Source organism: Ictidomys tridecemlineatus, unplaced genomic scaffold (assembly GCF_052094955.1).
Source record: "Ictidomys tridecemlineatus isolate mIctTri1 unplaced genomic scaffold, mIctTri1.hap1 Scaffold_140, whole genome shotgun sequence".
Classification (NCBI taxonomy): Eukaryota; Metazoa; Chordata; class Mammalia; order Rodentia; family Sciuridae; genus Ictidomys; species Ictidomys tridecemlineatus.
In genome coordinates, this window is record NW_027521246.1 from 84,631 (window position 1) to 91,478 (window position 6,848).

A 6,848-nucleotide genomic window follows, 5' to 3' on the forward strand; every position below is an offset into this window, starting at 1 on the left:
GTTATTTTTTCATTATTGTGACCAAAATAATTAATGAGAACAACTTAGAGAAGGAAAGGTTTATTTGGGGCTCATGGTTTTTGAGATTCAACCTACGATTGGCTACTCCATTGCTCTGGGCCAAAGATGAGGCAAAAACATTATGGTGGAAGTGTGTGGTAGAGGAAACCTGCCCAATTGGAGCAACTTGACCCAGGATAAGAAATAATCCCCAAAGATACACTCCCAGTGATCTACTTCCTTTAGCCTCATCCTACCTGCCTATACTTACTACCCAGTAATCCATTTAAATTATTAATTCATCAAATAGATTAATCAAATGGATTAATCCACTATGAGGCTAAAGCTCTCATAATCTAATCATTTCATCTATGAACATTGTTACATTGGATATCATATTTCTGACACATGAGCTTTTGAGGGAACAGTTCATATCCATAATATTTTGCCCCAGACCCATAAAATCTCATGTTTATCTCACAGTACAAAATGCATTCAGTTCATCTCCAAGAGTTTTTATAGTGTTAACAGTTCAAGCATTGCCTCCAAAATCTACATCCAAAGTCTCCTTCAAGACTCAAAGCAAACTCTTGGCTGTGAGACCCTAAAAAAATCAAAAGCCAGTTACATGCATCCAATATATATATAGTGGCAAAGAATAAGAATTCCCATTCCAAAAGAAAGGAATAAGTGCTTAAAAAGAAGGGATGGAACCAGCGCAAGACCAAAACTCAGCCAAATAAACATTAGGTTCCCTGTTTGGCATCCTGTGTATCTGGTGATGAGATGTGAACTCCAAAGGGCTTGGGCTGTCCCACCTTTATGGCCTTGTTGGTAAGGCCTAGATGCAGCCCAGATGGCCTTCCTCTTAGGCTAGCTCTCTCTGCAGCCAACAGCTTTTCTTTGCAGATGTTCCACATTACTGGCATCTCTTAATCCTTGGGGCTCTTCACTACAGTTTTGGCTTAATTCTCAGTTTCATGCATTGCCCTCACAGAGATTTAGACCTTGTCACATTTTGCTTGGCCTCCCAGGTCTTCCTTTGTGAATCTAAACCTCTAGGGTCCTGTATTCCTGTATATACCAACAAGATATACTACCAGATAAATCAGTGGCCAGGTCTTTTTGGACCATGGATACAGTGGCATCTGAGTGTCTGGGAAGCTGAATGCAGTAAAATTAATCCTGGGGAGAAAACTTTCTCTTCACTACTGTGTGAGCAGGTGACCCCATCCACGGTCTTTTATCAGAGAAAGACGTTTTACCCTTGAGCCTGCTGTGGGTGTGATCTTGCTGATTGCTGAGATTCCCTCAAGGCATATTTTCTATTTTCTTTGTGGAAGGTACTTGGCTTCTTTTTAGTGGAGGTACTTTCTTCAACAACCACACCTTCCTTGTATCCAGTTTTTCACATGCCTTTATGGTCAAACTGCAATTTTTAAAATCTTCTCTGCTTTCTGCTGGTTATTCTCATAGTAAACCTGATAACAAACATCCAACAATATCAATGCCAGTTCCTGAATGCTGTGCTGCCTTGAAATTTCCTCTACCAGATTAACAAGTCCATCACCTTTAATTTGGGCCTCACATACAAAGTCTCAAGACATGGGCAAAATGTAGATGAGTTATTTGTCAGAAAGTAACATATGTGGCCTCTAGTCCGATTCCCAATAGAGTCCTCATTCCCTTTTGAAACCTCATGAGCATAGTCTTTACTGTTCACATTCCTATATATATTGTGGTCTTCTGAGCTCTCACCAGAATTGCTCATTAAGCTTTGCTTACAAGATTCTAAGGTTTTTCCAGCCTGTGTCTCTGAACTTTTCCAAACTCCTTCCATAAATCAGTTCCAAAGGCTTCTGAACCAAATGGTCAGGTTAGCCACAGCAATGATCCCACTTTCAATATCAATTTCTGTGTTAGTCCACTTTGCATCAATGTGACTAAAATACCTAATAAGAGCAACTCAGGAGGAAAAGTTTATTTCAGCCCATAGTTTCAGAGATTCACTTCATGGTCAGCTTGATTCATGGCGTTTTTTTGTTTGTTTGTTTTTTTCCCCATGCTCTGGGTCTGAAATGAGGAAGGGCATGGTGGAAGAAAGCTGCTGAGCTCATAGCTGCTGGGAAGGAGAAAGAGAGCAAAAATCTAGGGACAGGATATAATCCCCAAGGGCATACACCTAGTGACCAGCTTCCTTAAGCATTGCCCCACCTGTCTTCAGTTACCACCTATTAGACCATTCAAATTAATAATCCATCAAATGGATCAATCCACTGATGAGGTTACAACCATAATAATTTAATCAGTTCACCTATTAATATTGATTGCTACCAACACATAAACTTTTCAGTGGTTTCTTTCATATCCAACTGTAATGGGATGTGGTTGCAGTTATTTTAGATAGGAATGGACAATAACTTGACCCAGAATCATAAAAGTAAAATGGAATTGGAGGAAAAGACAAAATCTGAGGAATATTTCAAAGAAAAAAAACAGTAATATTGATGACCAAATGGGAGTGTAATGGCAGAAATAATAATTTAGAGTATTCTTTGATTTCTAGTTTGAGGGTCTAAAAGAATGGTGACATCATGAATATAAATGAGAAAATAGGAAAGGAAAATCTACTCGGGAGAACAAGGCTATTAATTCAATTTGAGATTATTAAAGCTGAAACCATGATTTGAGGTGAAATGTTCTAGAAGTTGGAAATAAAGAATAGTCATATTAGTCTGATAGGGGCATATTGGAAGGGCTACAAGGGATAGGTCCATACTAAAAAACTGAAGGACTTGGGGGAATGGATGATGTTTTTTTCCCCATGACTTTCCAGCCAAAGGCTTTTTAAAAGAAAAAAGAGTAAATAAAATAGAACAGTTGGCTTTCCAGATGGTGTCAAAGAACAGAATTAGATTTGATTTCTGGGCCATGGCTTAAGATCCTGAAACTGATGAGTTTGGGCAAGGAACCAGGGAGTCATGAGGACAAAAAAAATTTCTTTTTCTTCTCTTTCATTTTCTATTTTTTAGTGGGAAAAAAAGGAGTCACTGGAAAGGAATTAGGAAATTTTTCAAAGGAAGAAAGGAAGGAAAGAAAGATAACTGAATGAGCAAATACTGGTCTAAAAGAAAGAATCATCCAGTGTAAAAACACATAATGTTTCATAAGATAGTTATAGATGAAAGAAATCAAATTTATTGCTAATACTTATTGAGAGTTTATTGTATGCTGGCACTGTGGCTTCTTTTTTATATGCATTATTTCTTTACTCCTTATTTAACAAAATGAAGCTTAATATTTTTCTTATTCAACAACATGTCATAGACATCTTTCCATGTTAGTAAAATCCACATTGTCATTTTTAATGGATCCATAGCATAATATTCCATTGTATAAAGGGTTATCTTTGTTAGCTTTAATGATCCTGCATATACCTCCTCACACTTTTTCTTTTTTTTAAGAGAAAGATTGACATTTATTTTTTAGTTTTCAAGGGACACAACATCTTTGTTTGTATGTGGTGCTGAGGATTGAACCTGGGCTGCACGCATGCAGGCGAGCGCGCTACCGCTTGAGCCACATCCCCAGCCCCTCCTCACACTTTTTGTATGCTCTTTTTTCCTTAAGTAACAGATGAAACTTTACACTAGTTTTTTTAAAGTATTTATTGTGTTGTAGATGGACACAACACAATGCCTTTATTTATTTATTTTTTTATGTGGTGCTGAGAATTGAACCTGGGTCCTGCCTATGCTAGGCAAGCGCTCTACCGCTGAGCCACAATCCCAGCCCCTACATTAGTTTCTAATTTAATTTTTTAACAATATCATGATTCAAAAATAAAAATATGTAAAAGTATGCTACAAAAAGGTTTTCTTCTATTCTTCTTCCCTGTACCACCCCAACCACTATTAGTTTATTTTGTTTATATTCAGCCATAATTTTTTATATAAGGAAATATAAATAGGTTTTCTTACTTTTTTTTGGTGGTAATTGTGTTTGAAACCAGGGCATCTACAGCCCCACCCATTTTAAAAGTTTTTTTTTTTTTTTGAGACAGGATCTCACTAAGTTTCCAGGCTGACTTTGAACTTGCAGTCCTCCTGCTTCAGCCTCCAACTAGTTGGGATTATAGGTACACATCATCAAAACCAGTTCTTTTCTATTTCCTTCCCTTCTCTTTTTATTCAGAATATAAAAAGCATCTTGTAATCACCTTTTCATGGTGATATTGCTTAATACAGGATCTCAATATATGATGCAGGGATATTGCTTAATACAGGATCTCAATATATGTTACTCAACTACTTCTCAGAAAAGTTGTACATTTTTTATTCTCACCAACAATTCATATACTACTAAACTCATTTTATTTTTTAATTTCAGTGTATTTTTATATTTGAAAGTGTATGACAAATATAGAGTAAAATCACTATAACTGGTGATATAAGGTGGATTCTGGCATTATACCAAATTGATTACACAAAGGACTTTGGACTCATCTACTTATAATTTATAACGTAGACAAATGGTCACAATGAAAAAGAAAAGTTTGATTTAAGTTGTTATTGATTTCTCTGTGTTTTTGGATGAATAGAGAAATGGGTAGGAATGAAAGAATGGAAAAAATATTATGTCATGTAAAGCTGAGAAATAAAGCTGGATCAGACAAGAATAAGCAGGATGAGAAATTGAGACAAATCTAAGATGGGAGTAAAAAAAGGGTAGACGATTCCATTGTGCTCCATACATGTGATAAGCATATTTCCAGATCATCTTGTCCTATATTTTTTATAGACTCCTGTTATAATCTCTTTTTGTCATTGAAGTGGTGCATATTATTATAACAGAAATTCTTTATTCAATGAAATGAATATGACATTTGTCTCTTTTATTTTTAATAGAATTGATTATCTGAAAAAATGGATACTTCTCCATCCAAAAAATATCCAGTTAAAAAATGGGTGAAAATACATCCCGACACAGTGATGGTGAAATATACTTCTCATTATCCCCAGCCTGGGGAAGATGGATATGAAGAAATCAATGAAGACTATGGAAATTTTATGGAAGAAAATCCAAAGAAAGGTTTGCTGAGTGAAATGAAAAGAAAAGGAAGAACTTTCTTTGGAACCCTGGATACTCAGCCTCCACCAACAGAAGACCCAATGACCAACGAGATCGGACAATTTCAGAGCTTTACCGAAAAAAAATATTTTTCAATCCCGAAAAATGTGGATAGTGTTGTTTGGATCTGCTTTGGCTCATGGATGTGTAGCCCTTATCATTAGGCTTGTTTCTGACTGTTCTAAAGTTCCATCTTTAGAACTGATTTTTATCTGTTCTGTCAAGCAAGTCTTATCTGTGTTAGTTGTGTGTTACTAGCAGGAACCTCCCTTTGGACCGGGTGGATACAGATTACCACTCTTATGGTGTATGCAATGTTATTTCTATCACCTATGCTTATACATCATTTTCAATAGTTCCTCCCAGCAATGGCACCACTATGTGGCGAGCCACAACCACAGTGTTCAGTGCCATTTTGGCATTTTTACTTTTAGATGAGAAAATGGCTTATGTTGACATGGCAACGGTTGTTTGCAGCATCTTAGGTGTTTGTCTTGTCATGATTCCCAACATTGTTGATGAAGAAAATTCTTTGTTAAATGCCTGGAAAGAAGCTTTTGGGTACACTATGACTGTGATGGCTGGACTGACCACTGCTCTTTCTATGATAGTATACAGATCCATCAGGAAGAAGATCAGCATGTGGACTGCACTGTTTACCTTTGGTTGGACTGGGACAATCTGGGGAGTGTCTACTATGTTTGTTCTTCAAGAACCCATCATTCCATTAGATGGAGAAACATGGAGTTATCTCATTGCTATATGCATCTGTTCTACTGTGGCATTTTTAGGAGTTTATTATGCCTTGGACAAATTCCATCCAGCTTTGGTCAGCACAGTACAGCATCTGGAGATTGTGGTAGCTATGGTCCTGCAGCTTCTAGTGTTACACATATTTCCTAGTGTGTATGATGTCTTTGGAGGGGTGATCATTATGATTAGTGTATTTGTCCTCGCTGGCTATAAACTTTATTGGAGGAATTTAAAAAGGCAAGATTATCAGAAAATACTAGACTCTCCCATTAAATAATACCTGGTTATTGTAATTTTGTTAATGCTCAGTTATTAATATGTACACTGCCAACTTAATGTTTACCTATAATGTCTTTATGTTATATACTTCAGAGTGCTATATAATATATAATAAATATAGTAGAAAAATTATTATAGTGTAATATATTCAAATATAGATATTAAATATGCAAAATATGTCAAAAACATGGTGTCTTTACATTTATTAACATTGGGTGATTGTGGAATGTTAATTTCCATTGCAAAGGTCACAAAACTCGAAGAAGTGACTTTTTTTAAAAGATTATTTTTAAGATGGACACAATATCTTTTCTTTATTTTTATGTGGTGCTGAGAATTGAACCCAGTGCTTCACATATGCAAGTGCTCTACTACTGAGCTATAACCCCAGCCCCAAGAAGTGACTTTTTCAGGTGAAACTTCTGTGGTCCCACAAGCTCCCAAATTTGAAAAATGATCACATCCAAAGTTTTACAAATATTCAACAAAACCCTTCAATGTTCAAAATCTTCATTTGCAAAAAGAATACTGTAGGGTCAAATGTTGAACACTAAGTGCTATTTTGTCATCTACTTGCACTAGAAAACTAGAGATGACAGAGGTGGGTAAAAGAGTTTGAGTTGAAGCAAGAATGAGAGAACAAAGGAAAGGAGCTGGTTTTCAATGACAAGGGTCCAATGTTAGAA

General features: G+C 36.2%; 1 pseudogene; it reads left to right on the plus strand.

Annotated features, from left to right (window-relative positions):
• Positions 1 to 4,911: 4,911 nt before the first annotated feature.
• LOC144372641 (solute carrier family 35 member G2-like) lies at positions 4,912 to 6,280 on the plus strand (annotated as a pseudogene).
• Positions 6,281 to 6,848: the final 568 nt, after the last annotated feature.